The sequence below is a fragment of the Ambystoma mexicanum genome, chromosome 7q, assembly GCF_040938575.1.
Source record: "Ambystoma mexicanum isolate Mex_15411 chromosome 7q, UKY_AmexF1_1, whole genome shotgun sequence".
In the NCBI taxonomy this organism is placed as follows: Eukaryota; Metazoa; Chordata; class Amphibia; order Caudata; family Ambystomatidae; genus Ambystoma; species Ambystoma mexicanum.
The window spans coordinates 648,833,019-648,860,529 of NC_090941.1; positions in this window are offsets into that span (position 1 = coordinate 648,833,019).

The following is a 27,511-nucleotide window of genomic DNA, read 5'->3' on the forward strand; positions in this document are numbered from 1 at the left end:
TGAGTAGCAGGAACGGAGAAAGGAGAACTGCAGAATTGCAGTTTAAACTGTTTTAATTTTAGAATGATTCAGCCTGAGTGAGGAGACACAGGCTCAGGCAGCCATGCTCATGCGCCCCTGGTGTTAATATGCAAATCATGCATATTTTGAGGCATAGTACACTTACTTTACAAGACTCAGCAAAATCTCCATGGACACAGTCACCAGCACAACTGCTTAACTGCACTTTACGCACTTCTGCCCGCTTCTGTGCTGGAAGCAGATTTTAAAGTGCTGTCTCTCAGCTGCTGTATTCGATGTCCTACTCAACCAGAAAAAGTAGAAGAAGGACTCTGAGTAGTCTCAGTAATCCACACCGATACACCGAAGCTGGCAAGCTCACACAGTGAAGTATCAATAGCAGTCGGCAAACCAGAAATGCAACCTTCCAGCAGGGGGGCCACTTTATAACTGCACTTCACGTACTTCAGTGCTGGAAGCAGATTTTGAAGCACCACCTCGAAGCGGGTAGATGCAACTTCCCACTCAACCAGTAAAAATAGAAGAAGGACTATCAGTAGTATCAGCAATCCACATCAGTTCACCGCAGCTAATAAGCTCACACAGTGAAGTACCAATAGTAGTTGGCACACCAGAAATGCAACCCTCCAGCAGGGGGGGCACTGCTTAGCTGCACTTAACGCACTTCCGCAATGAAGTCATTGACAACTGTCATTTTGTCAGGGAACATGGCATGATCAAGGAGCTCTGCTAGTGGCAGAGGCAATTTCTGATCCCAGGGAAGATGGGTGGCTGATGAATATTTCCAGAGGAGAGGCATTACCATCTTCCCTGAATTAGTCCATTTGACCGAGTGTATCGATGGAGCCCCAAATAACATAGGAAAGGTTCTCACTCTGAGATTGCTTTCAAACAATGGGCTTCATTACGAGGTTGCCGGTAAATTGCTGGCAGTACCGGTGGCTTACCAGCAACCTCAGCTTACTGTTTCCACCGCCCGGTATTACCAAGATATTACAGGTGGCAGAGGAACGGTACGTTGCCATTACAATGGAGTCATATAGGACTCCATAGGATGGGAACCACTGAAGCAGTGGCACAGTTTTTAACGTTGCCAGTGCTTCAGTGAATAATAAGCCGGTAAGGGCCAGAACGACAGCCAGGTCAGGCCTGCGGGCAGTTCACTACCCTACCGGCAGACTCGGAGTATGTTATTACCGGCATCTTTTTTGGGAGCGGCATGCTTGTACTGAGCCCTAGAGTGTTGAAGTCGTGCATTTTACAGCATTATTATTATTAGTATTATTATTTTTTTAAATGGGGTTGAAAGTCTTACAATTCACAATAGGTACTAACACAGAAAATAATCCAATAAATGTCAGGTTACCACCAATAAACAAGAGCATTTTACAACATTTTCAGGATACAAGTGTTCACAATATATGAGAGCATTGCCAATGTAAATTAATTTCATGAAACTGCACCCATAATATATGCCAGCATGGCCACTTTATACCATGTTCATAATGCTGTGCTCAAAATATGTGCCAGTGTATTATAATGTATACTTACTTTATAATTGTTGCCAACCCTTCCTTTCCCCAAACCGGGACAGGGTTTTTAAAATGTAAAAACTCTCTGGAATGGGCGAGTCTGTCCTGGCAATGCCGGCATGTCTGGACAACCTAACTTTATGTCATATAAACTCAACCAATGTTTTTCTGTAATGGGGGTCCCCCCACCCAGTGCCTAGCCCATCCCCTTCATCCCCTCACCCGCCATCACCTACTTCTCTGCCCCTACATACACATTTACATATAGATGAAAAGTGCACGTACACGTTTGCTGGTGCAGTAATAATGTGCTGGTAATTACGTTTACCGGCATGCTACCGCACTGGCAAAGTCCAAGTGTGCCGGTGTGGTGGGAGGAATTACCTCCAGTCTTATGGGACTTCATGGAATGGGGATTTACCACCATTGCCAGCACTTGGAATCCAGCAGTAATTCTGCCGGACTGAGTGCCGGTAACGGTAATGCAGGATGCCGGTATCCTGATGGTACTGTCGCCAGGATACCAGCAACCTCGTAATGAGGCCCAAGGTGCCCACGAGCAACAAGATGGCTATCAACAAACGCATTATGGTTCCAGACACATCAACCAAAAGGCAGACCTCAAGGATAGAGGATATAATAGATGCAAATTAAAACTGACCCCATGACATCCATGTGGTCATTCATTCCATGCACTGCATGTGGTGGTGGACTGCCATGTGACTTTGTTGTGCATATTTCTGGCCCTATTGCTCTTCCTGTGAAGACTGAAATGTGATAGGACTTCAGGATATTCACAGTGAATGAGTTAAGGGGATGTGCAACAAGACAATAAGGTTGATGCCATCTCTCTGTAGAAGCCAGTATTTGGTGGTTTATAAACTATAACTGAGTGGTGCCATCTCTAATGTCCCAATGGGTGCATTCATGCCAACACACAGCGCAGGCGCAGCCTGCTCATTGGATGTTGATATGCAGCCCATATTCTGCGAAATAAAGAGGCTCTGCCACTCACTCGGCATTAATAGTAACGTCTGCATGGCTTTGTGGATGTATGTAATGTGTAACTGTGCATAGTCCGGTGTGACTTGCAGAATGCTGAAGCTCTAGACATTGCCATTCAGTGTACATTCCCAGGAAGAGACCTATACTTGAGGAAAATGTTCCCTTACAATGCTCAGCTGGTGCCCTCATAGCGTTATGTAGCATTTGCACATCCCTCATCTTACATGCTTTCAATGTTATGCAGCTGCTTCATAAGCTGTGTATTGATAAATATTGGAATATGTGCTTTCCCAATTGTACAGAAAGTATCTGCAATGCATGTAGCATTATATAAGATGATATCTAAGTATATGCATTAATATGATCAAATTACTTATAACGTGGGATTAATACTCTGACAAAATAGGGTGGCAGTCCCAATTTCCTATTGCATTCCCATCAAAGTCTTTTTTAACTAGAGTGTAAATATTAAGAAAACACCAATGGGCACCTAACTCTCCAGCTGTTCTCATTCTACTTGATCTCTCCTCTGCATTTGATACGGTCAGCCACTCCATCCTCATAAAACGGCTCCATGATACCTTCGGTATCTCGGAGCGGGCACTGGACTGGCTGACCCCCTTCCTCAATTACCTCCCTCTCAGGATATCCTGGGCTCTTTCTGCTCTCCCCCCCTCTAGCTCCATCTGTCGTGTTCCCCAAGGTTCCCAACCTTTCTCCCTTGCTCTTTAACATCTATCTTGCTCCGCTGGCACACCTCATTTCCACTTTCTCCCCTTACTTCAAGTGTTATGCAGATAACACACAACTCTTCTTCAAACCAGATCTTCTCAAATTCCAGAAGCTTCTCAAGACTTTACTTTTCACCACCTCCTTCCCGCTCTACCTCCCTTGCTAAACCCCACAGTCATTGAGATTGGTGACCAGGGCCCTTATGTGTCCTTCTGGGTCCTGGATCCCTCCCTCCAAATGCCTTCAGCCTCTGACCACTCCTAGCACTTGCCGTGGATCGCTTATTGGCCTGTTATATCTCACAGGCCTGCACGTAATACTAGCAGTTGAGGACTCTTACCAAGTGTTCTCTGCCAGACACTTAACAGCTGCTTGCAATTTACCTCCTAGTACTTCCCTCAGTGGTTCTCCTAGCACTTACGCCTTACCCCCTCCCTCATCCATTCTCTCTCCATTTGCACGTTCTGAATGCTCACAAGACCTAGTATGACCGCCCTCTCTTTCTTCATTGCTATTTTATTTGCCTTTCATCCCCCTGCTCCCTCCCCGCTGCACTGTGGGCGCTTAGAAACAAACTTTACTTGATGTATAAGTGCCTTACAAATGCACAATAAAATAAAAATAAAATAAAGACTGGGTAAGCCTTATGACTCTTTTGGAATATGACCTAATGAGCAAGTACTTATAATGCTGCAGCTTTAAACCAGTTCAATCCAATTCTGGCTTTTGGCAATTATGTGGGGAGCCAGCAGCTGAAGAATGGACACAGCCTGACCCACCCATCTGCAGCATATCAATCCGGGCCGGAGCCAGTACGCAGTGGTGAAGTCGAGGACGACAGCCCATTTCATGCTGCCCACAGAGAAGCCAACAAGTTCCCTTTGCAAACTCTAACCTGACCCCCTAGGCCGTGGCCAGCCCCACTGAAGAACTGCAGCAAACATGTGCAAGATTCTGCGTTCTTGCTGTTGCGCTGCGCCATGCATACGATACGGGTGATAATCCAGGGGTGATATGGCCTAGCCGAATTGTTAGTGTGCTGGGGAGAGACAGTGTGGCCTGCAAGTCTGCCTGTCTGAAGACCAACACATTACAGTAAAACGACCTAAACCTACAATCCTAAAGAGGGTATGGACCCCCATAATATGATGATGCATTCCCCCAAGTTTTGAGACAGCTGTACTCATTTTTCCTCTGGGACACCTTTTTTTTTCTCTGACAATACAGGTTGCAGCTGCTGAATGTTCTCATAACCTTTCCCTTTTTCTGAAGCCCATATGCTCCCTTCTCTCTACCTGTGCCCCAGTCACCAGCATTTGTGTCCGCCACCAGAACATTTGGCTTTGTCCATCAGACTCTGAATCATGGTGCATGAGACCAGTGCTCCCGATAAGCTTTGGAGGTGGGAGTATTTTACTCCCCATTTTTTCATTGGGAGTAAAATGATTTTTAGGGAGTAAAAATGTAAGTCCAATTTCCAATGGGAGTATTTTTATGAGTGGGTAAAAATATATTTCTACTGGGAAACAGAAATGTTTTCGTAATAATTATTTCTTTGCACATAGTTTTCCAAGTACATTAAAATATACATGTTTACTTCTTCCGATCAGGCAGCAAAAATAGTTTCTTCTATGGTAGTACCTGCACTACAGGTTGAAACATATCCATGGAGCTCTTTGGGTGAAAGTAGGGGGACAAAATTCTCCGTCTCCGCCATGGAGAAAGGGGGAATTACCACCCCATTACAAGGTTGGCAGGCGGTAATTCCCCCTTCCCCCATGGCCCTTCCCCATTCCCATATTTGCCCCATAGGGCTCAATGGGAATGGGGAAGGCGCTAAGTACGGTACCGCAAATTGCGGTACCGTACTTAGCACCAAGGTCCCTTTGCGGGTCCCTACTTTAACGGATGGTGTAGACCAGCCGTTAAGGTAGGGTCCCGCAAAGGGACCTCGGAATCATGCACTAATGGGTTAACGGCGCCGCAGCCTTTTATGGCGCCGTTAACCCATTAGCGCCAGGATCGTAATGAGGCCCATATGTGTCTGTTTCCCTTTTTTTTTTGTTGGGAGTATTTTTACTCCGTATTTTTATTTTTGGGGCGTATTTGCCTATTTTTAGGGAGTAAAAGTGGCCAGTACACCCTTTATGTGTAGAGCTGCATGAGATCATTCGTGAACACCATTTGAGAGTTTGGAAAATGCCCCCTCTCCACTCCATTTAATTGGCCTTCTCCCTTATCTGTGTTTAGACTCATTGGGCCTCATTACAAGGACGGCGGTAAGGGTTAACGGTCACCGTTAATGGTACCGGTGACCGTTAACCCTTACCACCTTACTACGAGGTCCCTTTGCGGGTTGGAGACTGTAACGTCTGCTTTTTGCAGGTGTTAAAAACCAACCCGCAAAGGGACCAGGGAGCTAATTACGGTACAACAATTTGCGGTGCCGTAATTAGCACCTTCCCCATATCCATTATGCCCTATGGGGCAAAAATGGGAATGTGGAAGGACAATGGGGGAAGGGGGAATTACCGCCCCACCAACCTTGGAATAGGGCGGTAATTCCCCTTTCCTCCAAGGCGGTGCCGGTATTTTACCGGCATGGACCAAGGTGCTAATAGCACCTTGGTCCACCGCCGTCCGTGTAAAGAGGCCCATTGTTTGCCCAGGATCACAGGTTCTGTTACTTTGGCCGGAACTGGGATTAAAAACTGTATGCACTGTCTAAGATCTGGGCACACAACATTCACCCGGGTTAGTGGACTTTGCAGGAGCTGGTTGCTTGAGTCCTATCCTTATACTATCATGTATATATATATTATGAATCCATTATGTGTTAAGGCTTATTTCACTGCCATCTAGATTAATTGGGTTGGTTTTCAGGAGCAATTACTATTGCCGTTATTTGTTATTTAAATAGGGTTCCCCAATCCTTCCCCATTCCAAGGGTTGGGAAAAGATACATTGTTATAATTGCTCAATTTGCAGCACTCAGGCGGTATGCCCTTCGTTCCATAACAGGTGTGTGCCATGTCATCATACCTGATTACACCCTGGGAGAAAGGGCTGTGCCTGCACTGTGGAAGGTGTGACTGATTGTGTGCATTAATATTTGTATTCTTTCCAGATGTTATATTGTTGGACATATCCCCCTTTTCAAAAAATAATTTTGCATATATTTAGACATGTGTGCTTACTATTAAGTAGGACACTTCTAACCGAACTAAAGAGCACATTATTTTTCTACCTTAAATATAATATTTGTCTATGCCATTAGTTCCAAGGTCACATGACATCGGCCAACAAAGACTATGTACACAGGGACATCATTTAGGGGTCGCCAGAGGTGGCACCTGCGACCCCCAAGGTCTCCCTTGCTACCCCTGTGGTCTCCCTTGCAACCCCTAAAATAAAATCATATTTCCTTTTTTTTTTTACAAATTGCAGCTTCTGTGCTGTGGCCAATGCTATGTGGCTATTTGAGCTATTTGTCTTTCTGGAATTCCATACAATAATTGCTAGACTCATTTAAGGTTTATTTTAGGCACACTTCAGGGGGTGAGTCACTGATTTAGCCTGTTCATAAACACCTCAAATTCACAATGCAGACACAATCCTCCAAAAAGCATTTAGAGTACAATAAGCATCCATTTCAGACTCTGTATTTTGCTTTCCCCAAGTTGCAGTTATAGCATGTTTTTTTCTGCCGATACATGTGGGGATCCATTCTTGTATGAAATGTATATCACGTTACAGTGATATTGTAACCATATTTTTCATAGTGCACTTAGAAACAATGCTATGTGATGCCACTTGCAGTTTTGTCAAGGGGTAAACGGTCGTGTTCCATCGCTTCCCGTGATGTCACTTCAGGGTGGGGTCAAATGACATCACTTCCTGTGATGTCACCGGGGGTCAAGGGTCATGTGACATCACTTTTGCTATCCCTATCATTTTGGTGAAATTGCATCACTGTATGTACACAGTCTGTCTTTCAGAGTCTCTGTATATATCAAATGTGTTAAGCCCGCCCCCCCAGGATTATATGCATTGACTGGCTTGTGGCCAAACTAGTGGATACAATAGTCCCCTGAATCTCTTGGGTAAGTGCCAAGTTGGATTGCCACTATTTCACTGAATGTTTTTGAGCCTCTGGAAATTTCCCTCACGAGTAAACTCCAAACCTATGCTCTAGACAAAGCAGATGGGGGTGACGGTGACCGTCTCATCTCTTACCGTAGAAGCTCACAATTTTAAGGTTGCAAGCCCTGTAAAGCTAGGGCACAAGTGTTTACTTATTTGGCGATTCACTTGGCAATGTATCAAGTCTTATAAAGCCAGCGCACAGGTGCTGTTCTCAGAACGCTGTTTTCAAAGTGAGAGGAAGACTCTAAACTAAATACGCAACTCCTAGACCAGTCTGTCTTCCATGTTGACTAAGTATGGACACTTCTCTACCGTGCTCTGAGGCACTATTGTACTGTTGTCATGTGTTCATTGGATTGAGTGAGGGAGCAGGAAACACGCTTCCTTGATAGGAAATATCCTGACTGTCTCTGCCTGTCCATGACTGGCATTGGCTGAGGCCGGCAGGGCCAGTGTATCTGCTCCCTTTCTTTGGTAGCCTTGAAGAAATAACGGAACCTGATAATCATATTCATTCGCCCATGAAACCCGACTCAGTTTGAGGTTCTCAGACAGAGCTGCATAAATCCCTGGCAGTCCCCCAAAGATATGAAGAACATTTTTAACAAGTGCCTGCCTTCTTTGAACTGTGGTGGTGCAATAAAATAAGTGGCTCTGTGCACAAATAGCAGATGCCTGGGATAAATGCGTACTGGATTAACAGAAAGCTGATTCTGTCCTTGGGATTGGTCTAGATCACCAGTGTCAAGATACGTCAAATTATAAAGAGCCGGAGTTATAGGCACGTCCTCTTTTGCCCGCAATCTGAAGATCGCAGGCAAAATAGTGTGCCCGATAAGGGCTGCCGAGCGCAGAGGCTGGCTAAGCCTCACCCCATGCTGCACAGAAGGGCGTGCAGGGAATGGCAGGCCAACTGTCTGCGGTAGAATGAAGATGCGCATGCGGACAGCAGGTAAGTGTGTGTGTATGTATGTTTGTGCATGTTTGAGAGGGGAGTGGGTGCACTATGCATATCTGAGGGTGCTACGTGTGTGTATGTGGGGAGGGGCGACCTGTATGTGTGGGGTAAGGGAGAGAGATATGAAACTTGGTAAAAGATGGGGGTGGGGGTTTGGCCCATTACCCCACAAGTTGAAGGCTGCACCAAATCATTGTAACAAACACTGTCTTTTTTTGTCTGTGACCTTCTCCGGTCAGCATAGAGACAGTCGCGTTTTCTATTCAGCAAGGATACTGGTCTCCCCCAGATTTTCTTATCACATCACACTCTCAGTGATAGAGCGCACAGATGCTTTTTTGGCACAGGTCCTCTTCACAAGGACAACTTTCTCTTTGTAATCCACAGCAGAGGAACAGTGTCTGGCTCACTTCATCATGATCCAGGGTTAATCTGCCTGAGTGAGCTTTAAGGGATAGTGCGCCTTTCTCACAACTACTGCCTCTAGTTTGTACATTCCTGGACGCTCCCAGCCTATTGTATTGAAATTATTCATCTTGGTTGCTACTGAAGAGTGTTAGAGATGGCAAGATGCAGGTTACCATGGACAGAGTCAGAGGGATAATCAGGAGCTGGGGTCGGAGTGGGGATGAAGTTGGAGGCAAAAGCAGCAACTGACACTCGTTCCATCGGTCGAATGACAGCGAAGAAGGCTGGCAGTGCAGGGGTTTGCTCGGATAGAGGGCCAAGGGGCTCCAGGTGCGAGGGAAGGAGAGAGTGGTCAGACCAGGAGATGGGGCTGGTGACCGGATTAGAGATAGGGATGTCACTAGAAATGAGGGCATCAAGAGTGTGGCTGGCAGAGTGGGTTGGGCCTGATGAAAGAGTAGTAAGAGAGAGGGAGTCACAGTGGACCCGAAACTGAGAGGTGGATGATTCAAGAGAGTTGAGGTGGATGTTGAAGTCACCAAGGAGGTGGAGCTTGAGAGAAGAGGTTAAAAGGGATGAGGCAAGGTTGTCCCATTCAGAGAGGAAGAGGGAGGTCTGTAGATAGTGGCAAAGGTGAGAGGGAGGGTAGGGTAGACCCCAAGTCTACAGACGAGGCATTCAAAAGAGGAGTTGGATTGAGTAGGAATGATGGAAGCAGGGACCCACTCAAGGAAGATCAGGGTCACCCACCTCCTGGCCTGTTAGGTCTGGGTTTGGAGAGGATTTTTGTAGCCCTCAGGAAGGAGAGTGTCAAGAGCAGTGACAGAGTTGGCATTGAACCACATCTCGATAAGAACAAGAACGTCCAGGTTAAAGTCTTTGAGATGTCATGCTACACAGGCTAACTAAGTTGGAGCAGAAATGGATTCCTCGACTCAATACTCATGAAATTCGTCTCAATGAAGAGATTCAGTGGGCACTTTTAATGCAGTAAGAGGGACACTCGCAACCGTGCCACAGAACATTTGTATACGCTTGGGCTCCCCTACATGGCACTGGGTGAGCTCTGTCGGATGGGAGGAGACCGTGTCGCAGGTATATGGTGCTTGGGCACTGCATGACTATACAAGACAACAGGATAACATGCCAACTTTAATATGGTCATCAGAGTGGAACTGGCATTTCCAGTTATGATATGATATGATATGGTATTTGTAACGCGCCTATACACAGGTGTTTCAAGGCGCGACGAGGCAGGGAGGGGAGGAACAAGGGGAGACAGACAACGATCCTACTAGGCCAGGTGTCATTCAGATCGCGCAAGTGCAGGGGTGGGGGAGGGGGAAAAAGTGCAAGGGGAAGGGGAGGGGGGAAGTGCAGTACAAGGTAAGTGGCGTAAAGTAATAAAATAAATAGGGCCAGCTGGTGGCAAGTGCAAGATAAGTGCAGAACAAGTGCTGGGGAAGGGGGGGGGCTGTAGGGATACAGAGACAGTCACCGCAGTGCAGAGGGGTTCAAGGGCATCAGTGCAAGTGGAGAGTGGCTGGGCCCAGGACCGAGGCCGTTTAGAGTGGTCCAGTTGCAGGATCAGTGCAGTTTCAGTGAAGAATTAATTTGCTGTTCAGCAGGGGAGAGAGAAAGCAGAAGCAAAGAGGAAGGTTTTGAGGTGCTTCCGGAACCGGAGATGGTTCTCCTCAAGTTTCAGGGAGGCAGGAAGGCTGTTCCAGAGGGAGGCCCCTGCCGCGGAGAGAGATCTACCCCCAGCTCGTTGCTTCGAGAAGCGGCTAACCCTGAGGGAGTTGGAGGCGGATGAGCGAAGGGCTCGGGAAGGAAGATATTTGGGAAGAGAGAGTTGAAGGTATTTAGGACCCAGGCCCCAGAAGGCCTTGTGGACAATGCAGAGGGTTTTGAACTTTATCCTCGCAGCCACTGGGAGCCAGTGTAGAGATTTCAGTCCTGGAGAGATACGGTCCCTGGGCTTGAGGCCAAGGACAAGTCTCGCAGTTCTGTTCTGGATGAGTTGCAGAGGGCGGAGAGTGGAGGCAGGCAGATTAAGATAGAGGCTGTTACAGTAGTCCAGCTTCGAGAGAACCAGGGCTCGGGAGACAGTGAGCTTCTGGGGGAAGGAGAGGAAGGGAAGAATACCTCTGAGGAGGTGCAGCTGGTAGTGTGACCTCTTGGCGACGTCAGAAATATGAGGAGAGAAGGAGAGTGTGGAGTCGAAGATGACCCCAAGGTTTTTTGCCCTGCAGGTAGGAGCAGGGAGGGGGCCAAGGGAGGCAGGCCAGAGAGCTGCAGGGAAGGAGGGAGTGGGAGTACCGATGAGTAGAATCTCAGTCTTACTGGCATTAAGGCCGAGGTAATTGTCGGCACACCATTCGTGGATAGCAGACAGACAGTCAGAGATGAGGGAAGGAGAGGGGGAGGCTGAGGGTAGCCTGAAAATGAGCTGGGTATCGTCCGCATAGCACTGGAAATTAGGGCAGAGAGCGGCGATGCGGTGGGCAAGGAGTGCCAGATACTGGTTGAACAGCCAGGGAGAGAGATTAGATCCCTGGGGGACACCACAGGTGGAGAAAAAGATGTCGGAGAGGAAGGACCCCAGTTGGACCTGGGAGGGTCGATTTGAAAGGAAAGAGGTCAGCCACGCCAGAGCCTGACCAGTGATACCCAGGTTTTCCCGGAGACGGTTGAGCAGGATGGCATGGTTGACAGTGTCAAAGGCAGAGGAGAGATCGAGCAGAATGAGAACACACGGAGTGTTGGAATCGAGGTTCAAGAGCAGGTCTTCACGGATGTTCAGGAGAGCAGTTTCCGTGCTTCTGGCAGCTCTGAAGCCAGATTGATGGTCATGAAGACTACCAACAGATTCAGCATGGAGGTTAAGCTGGGAGATGGCCAGTTTCTCCAGGAGCTTGCCCAGGAAGGGAGTGATGGAGATAGGGCGATAGTTGTTCCACTGGGTGGCACCTGCCATTTCAAGCAGATACAACAGGCTCCATGAATGCCCAATAGAACCGCAGTGGCTGGACAATCAAGCTTGGGCAGTATGCACATTTATTTCTTCCCGTTTTGGGAGACCAAACGCTGGATTTCATCACCTATAGCTATATTGGATCTGGTAATTTGCAAGTTTGTGATTTATATAGGGCATCAATTTAAACAGAATTTGCTATTGTTCCCCGGTTCACCTTCGGGTGAACATGGGACATTTTTCGGTGGGAGGACCACATATGCTCTTCCCCAGATCCGCTCTGGAAGCCAGTGTTAGCTGAGGAACTCTCTGTGTGTATAAACAAAATGGGCCCTTTAATTCAAACTGAACGGCTTTGACAGGAACTTGCAATACAGGAATTCACCCGGACGTGGCTCTGAGAGCCCGCCCCTACAATCAGAAATACAGCCTACGCAGGGGGGCATGTCCAAAGTGGCACACATTCAAAGCGGCGCAATGGACGCCGAGTCTCAAGAACGGACATCGGCATATTCTGAGGGAGAACTTTGCACGCGTGGCAGGGGTACCTCTTGGTCCAGGACTGAGAGGTGAGATAAAAGCAATGGCACTCGGTACCCGAACCGAGAGGCCATGTTGGGCTAATAGACATTCAGACAAATATACAACTCAGAGTACCCAGGCGGTTTTACAGCCATGTCAGACACTGCTCCCGACTGTGTGCCACGGCCACAGACCGGATGGGTGCTCCCTGGTGGGCAGCAATCAGTTTGCTGCCCCCCTGGGAGATGTTCCTCCTGGATGCGGTTGGCAGCCGGCAGGGGACAGCGGTCACCATTGGATCTGCACGCCAGTATGGGAAGGGGGATGGGGACAAGTCCTTTTCTCCCACTCACCGCCAATGCCTGTGTCCCCCCTTTTCCTCCTCTCTTTTCTTTTCTCTCTCTCCCCTTTTTGTTTTTCCGGCTCTCCCTTTCCCCTTCCTTCGCTTCCCTGCTTCCCTTTCTCTTTTTTCTAGCTTCACTTGCAGTACATTTTGGGGACACACGCAATAAGGATCCACAAATGTGAGGGTGAGACCCGTTTGGAGGAATACAGCGAACGAGATCAACATCTTATGGAGTCAGTAACCGTGTTGAACTAACAATTGTGGCAGGGTGACATCAACTTGAAAGGAACAGGCTACTGCCAGAAGGTAAATAATGATGATCAATACACTCAGAAAATGTTTACTGGGGCAGAGGATGGAAAGTACCATAGGGTAACATGAATATGAGGGACTCACAGAGAGGAAATGTAACATGGCGTTTGTTTTTGACATCAACAGACGGAAACAAATTGTCCAGAGGGCAGTCTCGACAGGCATTGACAGCCAACACAGACCCATCACATGAAGTACATCCAATTGAGAACGCCTTGGACCTGAGTGTGCTCAGGTTCCCTCCAGCCTTTCTCCCTTTTGGGTAAGACGTGGTGCTAGGATCTCATATAGACCTCTCTTTTGATTAGTGGGACTTGAAACAGGAAGGGGTTTTACAGTCTATCTAGGAGAACTTGAACTCCTCAATTTTGGGTATGTTGCCTTTGGCAAGGGGGTGAGAGGGCTACCCAGCACATTTGTTGGCAACATCACCTTTCCAGGAATGTAAGGAGAAAATTAAATCTCTCTTGCTCAAATTAGGGTATCATTACCCACATTCAACCATGCCCACAATAATGGAGAAGCATGACTCTAGACAAATTGTGGTATGATGTGTTTTAGACATTAAGCATATAAGTAGCTATGTTAAGATGTTAAAAACTTTAGAAATATGGCCAAGAGTGATTTTTATTAAAATTATTGTTTATGCTTTTCTCTTTTTGGTTTCACTCTGCCTTACCCTCTTTTTTGGCTAAAGAGGCCTTCGCAGAAACACAGTTTGACCTACAGAAGTATGAAACTATGTTTGAAAATGGAAATAAGTCATATTTTGAACACCTAGATGACACGCGTTACATATTGAACTGAACTACGCTAATATGAACCGGTTTTTTGGTATCTAACAATGTATATGTCCTGATGAGATGCACCAGATAGAAATATTATATGTCTATTGTGGTGCCCGAAACTCGAGTAGACAACACCATAGAGCCCACTTTGCTGAGTTGGGCCGCTTTGAGTTTCTGTAAAATATATAGGCAATTGATACATGTTCATGAGTAAGCTTTTTTGAACATTTGTCCTGTTTAACTTTGTGAAAGGAAAAATTCAGTGTCAAAAAGGTCTTTGCAATTATACAGCAATATTGGAGCCCTAATAGATGGGTGTTCTACTCCTAGTGAGTGATTAGAACTGCAGTTTTTTGCACAGTACGAATGGTGGATGGTATGAATGTGGATGAAAGTGGATGCGAGTAAGAATGGGTGAAATGTGATTGCTGGTTTTGATATGATAGTGTTTTTTCTAGATGTGATACGTATATCTTTAAAATTGGCTTTTAATATATGAAATGTCATTGTGCTATGTGTGGTTTTTCTATAAATGGATGTTTTATAATTAATTTTGAGCAATAAATGCAAGAAATGAACTTCAAACATACTTACTGTGATTTGTCTATGACACATGCCCTTTGAGTAGGGCTATCCTTTTGAAAGGATGTTTGTCAGCGTCTTTATGCGTGAATTGTCTCATAAATGAATGGAGGGGGTGCACTTATCTACACATAATTGAAGTTTTTGTATGGCGGAGTGTTTGACAGCAGATCTGGCATTCAGAGTAGCTAAGTGAAGCTGGTTACCACCTTTGAATGTTTTATAAGGAGGTGTACAGGGGTGTGGTACTCCCATTGGTGATGGTAGAGAAGTGAGAGGAGAGGAGGCAGGGGTGGCAGTAGAAGGGAGGAAGTTTATGAGAGAAGGCAGTCGCCGGTTGAGACCCTTGGGCCATGATAGTGCCATTGTGATAGTCATTAATGATAGATCTATAGGATGAGAAGTATGCAGGGAGTACTTCCCACCTAGTGCCACCATTAATGGGTGAGGAGGAGAAAGGAGAAAGAGTGGAGACCAGATGGGGGTACAGGTCAGAAGAGTGGACAGTGAAGAGGATGTCTGTAATAGTTTGTCTGGAATTGGCATTGACGTAAGTGTCTCCGATATCTCCGATAGGTAGGCCTGGATTAGAGTCCACAAAAGCTTTTTTCAGCTTTTTTCTTCCAGACATCGTGAGAGAGGTAGGATAAGTGATAGAATAGCAGTTAGAATAGATAGGAGAGAGCTATGGGAGTAGAGGGAGAGAGAGATAAGCAGGAGAGCTGCACACGGCACAGGAATACACCAAGTGGCCTAGTAGCCGTGCAGGCACAGAGGAGGAGGAGATGTGCAAACGAAGACAATCGGTGCACAGGATAAAAGCATACCTAGATTAGAATTTGCCAAAATCAATAAGTATATCACAAAATGGAGGATGCAGTGATTGAAAAAGCACACCTGGTTTCTAAATTGCCAAAAAGCACTATGTACAGCACAAAATGGAGGTTGCACTGATTTAAAAAGCACATGTAGATACGAATTTGCCAAAAAGCGCTAAGTACATCTCAAAATGGAGGTTGCAGTGATTTAAAAAGCACACTTAGATTTGAGTTTGCCAAAAAGCACTAAGTACTAAACATTCATGAGCTGATTCTGATGATGAAGGAGACAACATATTTCTCAAAGTTATATATGCGTGATGCACATAATCAAATAAGTCTTCATTAATCGTTGCGGTAGCTGACAGCGCTTATCACACCATTTGGCATGTACTAATATACCAGCATGCTGCTTGGCCTATCCTCGGACACATCAATGTTTCAGAGGATGGGTGGAGGACTCTTTACTGCGCAATATAGGAAATGTTTCATACTTCCAGGATGATTTTCTTAGTTATGCTAAAGACATAGGGACCCATGATGTACTGAGAAATGTGCTAAATAAACTGCAGGATGCTGGAGTAATATTGCAGTCTGAGAAATGTATGATTAAGGTGAAGGAGGTAGAATACCTGTGGTACAAGATATCGCGAGAAGGCATTACCCCAAGAAATATTGACTTCAAGCAATTGCCAAGGCACCAGCACCCACCACCAAAGAGGAAATGAGGTTGTTCTTAGGCCTTGTGGAATATTACACAACATGTGCACTACAATTCTCAGAAATGACAGCATCCATGAGGGAAGTACTGATGAAAGGGATGGAGAACTCTTGGAAAATGGTGCAGAAGACAGTATTTGAAAAAGTAAAAAAATGACAGTGGAAGCCCTGTGCCTACGACTGCTCAACCCGATGCGGAAGGCATACATCACCATAGATGGCAGCTCCTCTGGGCCAGGAGGGACTCTCACACAGAAGAGAGGTGATGTTGAGCATTTGTAGAGTTTTCATATAAGGCATTGTTTGAGGAAAAGAAAAAATACTGTACCTTAGAGGAGATGCTTGTGCTTGCATAGGCAGTGGAGTACTTCAGGACGTATAGGCGGGTAACCAAGTTTCTTCTGGTTATTCATCACAACCCCTGGTGCACATGGTGAACCTAAGGGGCGTAAAGACATCCACTCCCCAGCTAGCATGCATAGAAACCAAACTACAGGAATACACATGAAATAATGCACATTCCCAAATGGAAGAATTGTAGGCTGATTACATGTCAGGCCTGCCTGAACAAAATAACAAAGATAAAACGTTCTTGCAAGACGAGTGCATAGCGGGATCAGTTAGTGATTTAAGGAGCAAGGAGTTCATGGGAATGAGTGAGCGGCACTGATTAGTCAAATCTGCCAAAGATCAATTGATACGAAGGTGACGAAATGGGCCAAGAATGGATGGCCAGATGAAATGGTGATTCCAGAAGTCCTGTGACCATACTTGAAAGTAGCGGATGAGATACATGATGACAACAACTTACTATTTAGGGTTGACCCAGTGATACCTCATGGTTCTAAGAAACAACATAGTATACAGGGCCCATTTGGGGCACTTAGGAAGCAACATGATGAGATGCAGGATACAGGAATCATACTGGTGGTCCTGCACAGACCAGTATACAAAGAACATGATGGAAACATGGAACACATGTTTAAACAGGGACAATAGATTGAAAATGAGGCAGGCACCTCTTGTTCCAACAGAAATCCCACAGCCGGTATGGCAGAAGTTGGGGTTGGATTTCAAAGGCCCCCTGGCAGTCATGAATTCTGAGCACAAGTAGGGAATTGGAATCGTAGTCTGTTTATCGAAGTGGGAAGAGACTGAATTTGTGCCTATTACTACAATGACAGTGATTGACGTCCTCAAGTTGCTGTTCCAAAAAAAAGGGCTACCTAAAGAGATAATGACCGGTAACGGAGTCCAATTGACATCAACTGAGATGACCATATGTATGTGCGATAACAACATAAGGCAGATCAAGGCAGCCTTCCATCCCCTTGAAGTCAATGTGCTAGTGAATATAACAAATCGATTTATAAAAGGAGCCATTCAGCTAGCCCTGGCACCCGGTATGCACCGGCACAAGTCGGTGAAAGAGGCAGTGACTGTTCACAGGCTCACCCCAATGTCAGCCTTCCACAGGTTGAGAGGCAGGAGAGCTCCATCTACGCTAGCGCCCCAACAGCTGTTCAGAATCCGGGAGGATGACATGATAAATGTGAAAGAGGTGGCATGGAGGAGCATGAAAAGTAAGGATCACATAAAGAAGTTGACAGTCGCAGGGCCATTCAAAGGACTCAGGAAGAATAGTGAGATCTAGTGAATATCAGACTACCTCACGTGGGCCGGGTGACAGGGCTCCACTACAGCAAAGCTAACAATGTTATGAGGAGGGGCACGCATCATGTTTGCACCCAAGATGGTAAAAGGTGGAATTTAGAGAGAGTAGCTGTGATTGCAAAACGCACTGTGGAGACAAGTAGTTTGCAGCCTCACACTCAAGCAATCAAAGGAAGAGTGCCACAAATGGTGAGGAAAGAGAGCAGTGAAAGGTGCAAACAAGGCCCGTCTGTGAACCGATAGACAGAGACGTCGACTCAAGGGGTTTCAAGGCAGAGCAGGTGGAGCCAAGTGACATGAGGACACACAGGAAGCAGTGAAGGGGGTCATGAGGAGCACACACCCAATGAAGTGAGTGGGGGTGGCTGTCCAAAGCGGGTGAGAAGAGAACCGATGAAGGTCAATGATTACGTAATGGAATGAGGACGAGGTATGTGGAGCACAAGTCTCATTAGAGTGGCTCTGACCGTGTCCTTGCAAGACTTCTGCACGAGTGCCAGGCGCCGTGGAGAAGGCGCAGGATGCGCGGTCCTGTGAGGAGAGCAGTCGCACCTGCGACACTCCTCCTGCTCATAAACATAAATCCTTGGGCTTGCAGAACTTAATGCCTTTATTAAAAGACTTCATATATTAAGACAGTGCATTCAACTGTCTAGACTGTACATATTTATACCATGTGAGAATAGAAGCTTCATAGGGCAATCCTGTCAGAGACTCATCCTTGCCAGGACAGCCTTGCCAGGCCACAACACACGTCTAGGGACCGGGGTCAGGCAGGCATTTGTTTCCAAGCAACATCACATTATCTGTTCACAGCTGTGCTCACATAAACTCTCTCCGCCAAAGATGAAACAATCACAATTGATTAGGTCGCCTGTTTTTTAAAACATCTAAACAGAGTTCTTTCATGAATTACCTAGAAAAATAAATTGCTTTACCGGCAGCAGCTCAGCCAAGCGGGCGCCAGTGAGGGTGCAATCGGACATAAAAGAGGGCACCAAAGGCCGCCCCGCCACTCTTGCCCTTTTCCTAGCTCCATCACTTGGCATACGGAATGATGTCTTGACACAAGGATGGCCATTTAGAGTGCGGTGTTTATTTTGTGGGAAATGCCATCCTCGGTAGTTGTCACCTCTGCCTGCTGTATTTTATAAAATCCCCCAGTGGGTTTACCACTGGCAGATTTACCTGCAGAGGTATTCCAGAAATGCCACCTCTGCTTAGGATAACCCTAAAATGTATTTGCTAACCTTTTGTAGAGAATGACCCAGGCGCTAAATGTTTAATGGCGCCATAAAAGGTTGCAGCGCCATTAAAGACCTAGCGCCTAATTACGAGATCCCTTTGCGGGACCCGACCTTAATGGCTGGTTTTACCAGCCGTTAAAGTAGGGACCCGCAAAGGGACCTTGGTGTTAATTACGGTACCGCAATTTGCGGTACCGTAATTAGCGCCTTCCCCATTCCCATTGAGCCCTATGGGGCAAAAATGGGAATGGGGAAGGGCCATGGCGGCATGGGGAATTACCGCCCCACCAACCTGGGAATGGGATGATAATTCCCCATTTCGCCATGGCGGACTCCGGCATGGACCATGGTGCTAATAGCACCATGGTTTAGCGCTGGAGTCCTTATGAGGCCCAATGTCACCTTTAACGTGGAGGTGGAAATGAACAATGTGTGCTAGTGATTACAGCAATTACTGTAAATTACTGTAAATAAACAAATGGGTCAATTCTGAGTCCTGTATATATTATATATGGCGAGTGGCAGCATCTAGGATGCCCACCTTTTCCCACCTTACTTTTGCCCATTGTGAAATATTGGGCCTCATTACACGGACGGCGGTAAGGGTTAACGGTCACCGTTAATGGCAACGGTGACCGTTAACCCTTACCGCCGTACTACGAGGTCCCTTAGCGGGTTGGTGCTCTAACGCCTGCTTTTTGCAGGCGTTAAAAACCAACCCGCTAAGGGACCTCGGAGCTAATTACGGCACCGCAAAATTGCGGTGCCGTAATTAGCGCCTTCCCCATTCCCATAGAGCCCTATGGGGCAGAAATGGGAATGGGGAAGGGCAATGGCGGAAGGGGGATTTACCGCCCCACCGACCTTGGAATGGGGCGGTAAATCCCCTTACCGCCAAGGCGGTGCCGGTAATTTACCGGCATGGTCCAGGGTGCTAATAGCACCCTGGATCACCGCCTTCCGTGTAATGAGGCCCATTGTCTTTGCTGTACTGAAAGAAAGTACCTGCGCTTCCCTTTTTAAAACATTTTTTTAAACACTTTATTTAGTTTAGCAATAAGCATAACGTATCAATAAATCTATACATAAGGATAACAACTCAAATACAATTCAATCAGAACAATTTAGAATGAATAAGCATAGGGAAAACAGCATTAACAATACAATAAATATCCACAGGTAATCTGAACATCAAACAAAATGTTGACAGAATATCTTCAAAAGTACAAATGATGCAAACATAAACACAAGACACTAGACACGACAAACACCAACCCGCCCTACCCTCCATCCCACCCATCCTAAAGTATGATACATAGTCAAACCTGCTCTGGCAGATTATCAAGCATACAACTCATTAAATACACTCCATTGCTCTTTGTAAGCTGCTTCTCTATGCAATTTACTAAATGTTATCTTCTGCATGAAAGAAGCTGCACATGCACTAGCCATTCTTCAACGCCTGGCTTTTTCCTAGTTTTCCAGACACGTAATATTTGCCTAGTGGCCATCAGAAGAACTTTATTGACCCAACACAACATCACATAATCAAGGGGCCTGACACAACTCGGGGATTTCAAAAGCACAGCTAATGGTGTTCTTGGAAACACAATATTCCATACCATGTTCAACCTATCTAGGACATCATTCCTAAAACCCTTTACTTGTGTACAACGCCACAACATATACAGTAAAAAAAAGCAAAACAAAACAAAAGTATTGGGGCCAATCTGGAACTTTTACCTCCACCACTGATGTGAAGGCAAAAATAGGCAGATTTTTGGCACAAAGTCCACTTGAAATACTGCTGGTGGTATTTCACCAAATCCTGAATTAGGCAGATGGTAACATCGGCAGCCTCGGTCTATAAATAAGGGCACCGGTAGCAACGTACAGCACCTTTTCCGGACCTGTCTATGAGTATGCCTGCAGGGGCCGGTGCTCCCGGCAGGTGATGCCCGGAGCAGCAGCCCCAGCATGCATGGTTTGCATTGAACCACCGGCACCATTGTGGGGACTTACAGTTCCTGCCTCCTGACATCCCAGGACGCAGGGACTTGTAATATTCCGGTAGCACCGGGATATCAGGCGGCGGAAATGGTTTTACGAGGTCGTTGGTTTAGGTAACAGAAGGACAAATCAACAGACAAACAATTGGGCCATAAGTGAGGAAGCACCTCGCCCCCCCCCCCCAACCCTCTGTAAAGGACCACCTACTCTTCTTGCTTCCTTCATAAACATTTACTCACATGGACCACACAGAGCACTACCATGTTAAGCAATGCTCTTAGAGTCGTGACCCTACTAGGCCAATGCAAACAAGACAGATGTCATCAGCACAGAGAAAAATATCCCTGGTGCACATTATTTACCGTATGATGGTGGACCAGCCGGGTGGCGACATAGAGCTGATAGACACGTTGTTGATATCACTCTTTCAAATTCTGGGCAAGCAGAAAACCAGACAGATTAAAGTGCCAAGGACGAGTATACTAGTCCTTTTTACATAGACTTCAATAATAACCTGGCACTTAAGGGGTTAACTTACATATTTATGAATCTGTAAAGCCGGTGGGACAGCAATATTCACTTCAATGTCCACAAGCAAGTTGGGGATGAGCCAAGTGCATTGCTGGATAGCCTTGAGTCCACGAAAGAGTTAAGGTCACATTAGCGTCTGCGTGGTCCTGCGCCTACCGAACCAAGGAACCGGCTCTCTGAATCAGTGATATGGTGTTGAATGGAGCCACACAACCTGAGCTGAACAGTGGTTATCCCCAGTTGGAAATGGAAATATTTCTCACTGACCTGTTGTCCACGTGTTCTTTGGTATCTGTAGCTGTCTTGGGAGAATAGCTCAGCGGCAATGTGCTCGCCTTGGAAGCAAGATGACGCAAGATGACGCAGAGCAACACAGGTTCGATCTCCGGCTCTGTGCTTAGAAACGTCTGGGCATTGAGCCATTATAAATAACCAATTATATATATGTATGTACATCTGGTACTACACTAATTAGTTTGATACAAACCAGTGAAGTGATATAGAGTAACACTAGCCTGTGAAGCCAAAGAGTGTGCTTCTTAAAGCCTCAACCTACTTTAAGGATGTTTTGGTACAAGGTGAGATGTGCACAACAGCGTGCAGATCATGTGGACAGCTGGCACACGACTACAAGGAGGCAGATGTTTCTTTCACTAAGAGAGCAAACTCCTTGCAATGGCCCTACATTCATGGTGTTTGGTTATGTGGGTCTAGCTATGGTAATGTGTTTCGGCACAGCTGGTCGATGTTGGCCAATCCTCCCCAGTCACATTTCTTTCCTGTCTCATTTTGCATGCACTATCCTGGTTTGGACTCATTGCGCCACATTTCAAAACTCTTTTTGCTGCAAGTGACGCAAAGTGTGAATATATCTTCAAAGAGTTGTGGCCTTTTCAGAAAGGGCATCTGAATGTGTGCTTTTTCACATTTGCATGCCATGTCAAATGCTGTTATGCAATTGCACAGATCAGGAGTGTTTCTTGCACATCTTAAAGTGCATCCCAAGTTCACAAATCGGATGCACTTTAAAATGCACATAAATCAAATACATTCACCTCTTCCTGTTTACCACAGGCGTTTGGAAGGCTCAATGCACAATGGGGTTGTCCCTGAGCCTGTCATGGTTTTTCCTTTTAAGTTGAGCATTAGCAATATGGCCTTTGCTACCACCCCACTTGCATTTCTAGCCCTGAATCAGGGATACAAATGTTTTCTTTCTCATGAGACTTGACAATGATGGGCCCTTGAAGGGCATGTCCTTGTTAAATGCCTGGAGCCTGTTATACATTAGTGATGGAAGCTTGCTTCCGACATTAATGTATGTAAATGAATGACTAGGCCACAGGAATGACTAGGCCACATTTGTCAATAAAGTGACCTGCACATTTCTTTAAAGGGATGCAAGGAAAAAGCGCATCTTTTTGCACTCTATTTTTATTTGAACCACTTTTTGAGTCATCTTTATTTTACTCACAATATACTGGCACTTCTCTTCCTTCACAAGCAGCCCTAGTTGGAACATGTCTATGCACAGGCCTGTGTCGTAGCTTTACATGAAGTTGCTTGCCAGGATCCTCTTCAGAGGTACTGTAGAGTGGAATGGTGCATTGTTTTGAGGCACGAAGACATACTTCTGCCTCTCCCATCCATGTGTGCCACATAGGGTTATACCACACCCTATCATATACAAACATTGGCAAGACGCCCAACAACATTAATTGAGGCTGCAAATGGCTAAAGAAAACCATACAGGAAAAAAAGAGAGAGAAAAGAGCTAAAGTGAGGTTCTGGCATCAGGGAAAGCTATCAAGATAATAGTTGTAATACATGGAGTTATGACATGAAAGACCTGCCTTGGTAAAGGAAGTAAATCAGAGGCAGTGCAAGGACCTAGGCAGTTCCAAGCAAGTTTGCATTTTGGTGGCCCTTTACATTGGGGCTAGATTTCAAGCTAGTCAAAGGCCAACATGCTGCCTCGTCGTTCCCTTCTGCTGCTGGCGCCATTGGCTTAATGTGGGGGCAGCTCTGAAGAACATGCATCTCTTTGTGCTGCGGGTGTCAGCATTCATGTGGGCAGCACTCCAGACCGTTCACCTCGCCCTTGACTGTCCTCTCACCCCTGTGCATTTTATGGTCTACGAGTTAGCACATAAACCACCAAAACACACACCATGAAAATGACTTATCCATGGCAGCTGCACTTAAGATTCAAGCATTTAGTCAGATATTCACTCCTAAAGCTGTGCCCCACAAAAGTATTCTGCTGTGCTCTCCTCGTCATCTTTTAATCTCTCCACTTTATGAAGTGGCCATACAACTCCTAAGATCCAAAATAAAAATAGAAGGTTGGCAGAAAAGGACAGCGGGGTTCAGCGCAAGGACCATGCAAATTTGGATGGTTTGGAAGGACTGCAGGCGAGTGCGGTAGTGGAAACCTGCCAAGTTATCCACCAGGTAAGTGATATAAACAAGGGTTGTTTTGCAAACACATTTCGCACACAAACGGTATAAAGATCAAATGGTTTGTAGTTTAATCAGAAGGTGATGCAGCCACCTTCTGATTAAACTACAATCCATTTGATCTTTATACCATTTGTGTGCGCTGTGTGTTTGCAAAACAACCCTTCTTTGTACCAAAATAAAAATAGACTCTTCTATACTCGCCCATTAGTCGTCCATCCAAGATTGACCTCGGCCACCCAGTCGCTGTGACCCAGCTTTTCATTTAAGGTGTAGTCTCTGTCTGCATGTGCACCTTTTCTCAATCACCAGAAGCACGTCCCATTGATGCCTTTTCACACTTGACTTGGTGTCGATAAGCTGCTGCCAATTCAGCACTTGGAACATGGTGTTGCAAGAAGACTGGAGTAAAGTGAGGTCCTGGCGTAGGAGCTGCCATGGTAGGGTGAAACACCAGATGCTGGTACAGCAATTTCTGAGGCACAGCAATGTTATGCCAATTATAAAATCATTTGCTTAGGTACATGTGGTGGGTTGTTGGTGTGTGTTGGCCGCCCCTGAATACGTGTCACCTCCCAGTGGTGTTGTGGTTTCCCAGAGGTTTCCGAACTCTTGCAGGTATGGTCCCTTGCAGTTTTTCGTGGTGTCCGCAAACCCTTTCTTCTGGCCATTCCTTTAGAGAAGAAAGTATCTCAATAGGTTGGGCTGCATCTCTGATCAGCTGATGGTATAACAGTAGCACCTCTGTCAGTGTGAGAAGAGCATGGCAGTTGTCACCTTCATATTTTAGCAGTCCACCTATCCTTAGGGATGGGGTCCCTCCTTCCCCATGACTCGGGGCCAACCCACTGTCACTCTGGCTACTCTTCCTCTATCCTACTTGCCTGGGTCTTTTTCTATCCCCCCCACCCATCTCATGTCTTCAGCCAACTTCAGCCAACGTGCGCCTTCCTATCCTTTCAGACTTGGTGTTTTCCCTCCTCCTTCTTCTCAACTGTTGTTCCTGCAGTTATCACCATCTCTTCCAGTCTTGCTACCACCTCCTCGTCTCTTATTACCACATCCTCCTATGTCACTATCATCTCCTCAATTATCACCGCCTCCTCTTTTACTTCGTCTGCTGTGACGACCTCCCAATTTGTCATTATCAATATTTCCTCTGTCACTTCTACCTCCTCAGCTGTCTTCTCCTCCTTTGGTCTCTAGTATCTCTTTACTGCTCTGTATACCACTCTAGAACACTCTACAACCACCTACCAAACCCTTTGCCACATTGGTCGACTGAGGCCTCTGGGTTTTATACTCTCTTTCATCCTCCCCAGGGACTCTTTGTAAGGGTCTGCACCTGCGGCTTGCAATTGGGACGTGGCTGCTGTTTAGAAGTACACCTGGGGATGCTTTGGATTAGGGGCCAAGCCCAAGTATATAACTACTATGTCTTCCACCATGGAATTCATTCTCTACTCCTTGGGCCACACTCATGTGTCCTTTGTTGAGTCTAGGGGGGGTCATTACGAGTATGGAGGTAGCCATGGCGCTATTTGCGCCATGGCTACCCCCATACCGCATACTGTGAGACAGTGATACAAATCTACCTTATGCCTACCCCTATTGGGCGGCCTGTTGTCAGTATTAGACAATCTCCTAGGGGGGTGTGGATCACTATGCCCCCCCTGCTCTTGTATCTGAGGGCCTTTGTGCACTGTATTACTCCTCGTTTACTCCTATCTTACTACAATGGACACATTATCATTTTCAAAGAAAACACATACATCGATTCAACAATAGAAACACTTTTATTCATACAAAGCAATGCATGATGCAAACACTACTATAATGCAAATCATTTGCACCTTTTATGCTTTTGGTGCAAATCTACCATGCAATGCAATTACTATAGGCCTTACAGGCTTCTAATGCAAGCTTTCTAATAGTCACACTATTCCTCTCCATTCCACACCATACTTCACACTCTCTCATTAAGACAAACCCTGTCTGATTACCCCATCTATCATGTCAGCCAAAGCTCTGTGTGAGAGTCTGTTCTAATTCCCCATGCATGTGTCTTATTCAGCAATACTCCCCTTTTCTTGTTTTGCTCTGTCTCTCCTCTCCCGCTAACTCTGCAACCAGCCAGTCAGTCAGGGCCAGGCCTCTCTCTGCCAGATCCCTGCCAGGTCGATATCATCAGCTCTGCTCAGAATGCTTCCCCAATGCTTCCTCTCTCTCAGAGTCATCCAAACATCTCTCCTATGCCACCGCCAAACATCTCTCTTCCATCTCAGTGTCAGCTCCCTCGATCTCAAAACTCCATCTCCAACAACTAGAATCTCGAACTACCAACTCCCTCTCCCCTCAAAGAGCAGACCAGCAGAGAGCAGCCACTACCTCAAATCTCAGAGCCTCATCTCTCATTATACTGTTCAATGACGTATACATATCCATGGTTACACTCGTTCTATCTAAGCTAAAATGCCTCTCTGTCTTTCTGTCAGCATTTCTAAATGTGAGCAGTGCCTAAATGTCTGTGATGCATGTACTTGCTTTTTCAATCACTGCGTGTTCTGGTCAACGTGAAATTTTCTACATATCTATACCATATCTATATTCTGTCTGTCTTACCATCTCCTCATATTTCTCCATTCACTTTCTCTCTCCCTCTGCATGTCTCTGCCTACAAAGCACTCCCTCTCCATGGCGCTGCCTACCCCCACCTTCTCTCTGCCTGCTAAGCACCCGCCAGGCTGATAAAGCCTCTCTTCTCCGTGCCTCTACTAAGGCAAAGGCGACTTCTTATCAAACAAACTGTTTACACATTCCAATCTTTCACAGTGTACCATAACAACTTCTCCGCAGAACAAACAGCTTCTGAATGGCTTCAGAGCCAGCTAAATGCATTCTCTATAGTGCTTAGCACATTCATTCACTCAAATCAAGCGCTATCTGTAAAGCCTCAATGCATATTCTAAGTGCACACTCAATGCGCGTCTCTCTGCATGCATACATAATACATAACAACATATCTCGACATGTGTCTACAAATATAACATGTGTCTCTAAATGGCACTTCAAATATAACAGGTCTCATTCTATATTCAAATTGCAAATGCATACAAAGGGGCAGAATAATGTGGATAGTCTAATGATGTCACTATTGCATGTCACTACTAATCAGTACTAATCAGAATGTATGATGGATAACTAGATCCCTAAATGGGTAATGATTCTCTAACAATGGGTAATGGTTCCATAATGATAACAAACCAGGCTTCTCCATACTCTCAGGTTTCATAACAGGTCCGGGTGCCCTGAATGGGGAAATACCGGGCCATTCCAACCTTGGAGGACCCAGTATTTCCCCATTCAGGGAACCCATCCCCATTCCCATTCCCATTCGAGCCCCCATAGGGCTCAATGGGAATGGGGAGGGAGCTAGCAACAGGCTTGTTAATAACAGGCCTGTTGATAGCTCCCTGGTCTGCTAGCGGGTCCCACTAAGGGCACCTGGGTTTAGGCCCTAGGTCTCTCATTCATCCAGTGTGTGGATTGAATCCTGAGGAAACACTGTGTGAAGTGTTTAAACTTTTCGTTGGGAAGGATGCAATATGTGGAGAAATTGCAACATTGTATCCTCGGTAAGAGAACCCTCTACTGTGAGGCAATGCCAATGCTTTGTAACTGTATTTCCCGCATGGTACCATTCTCTGTCTGAGAGCCCTGAGCCT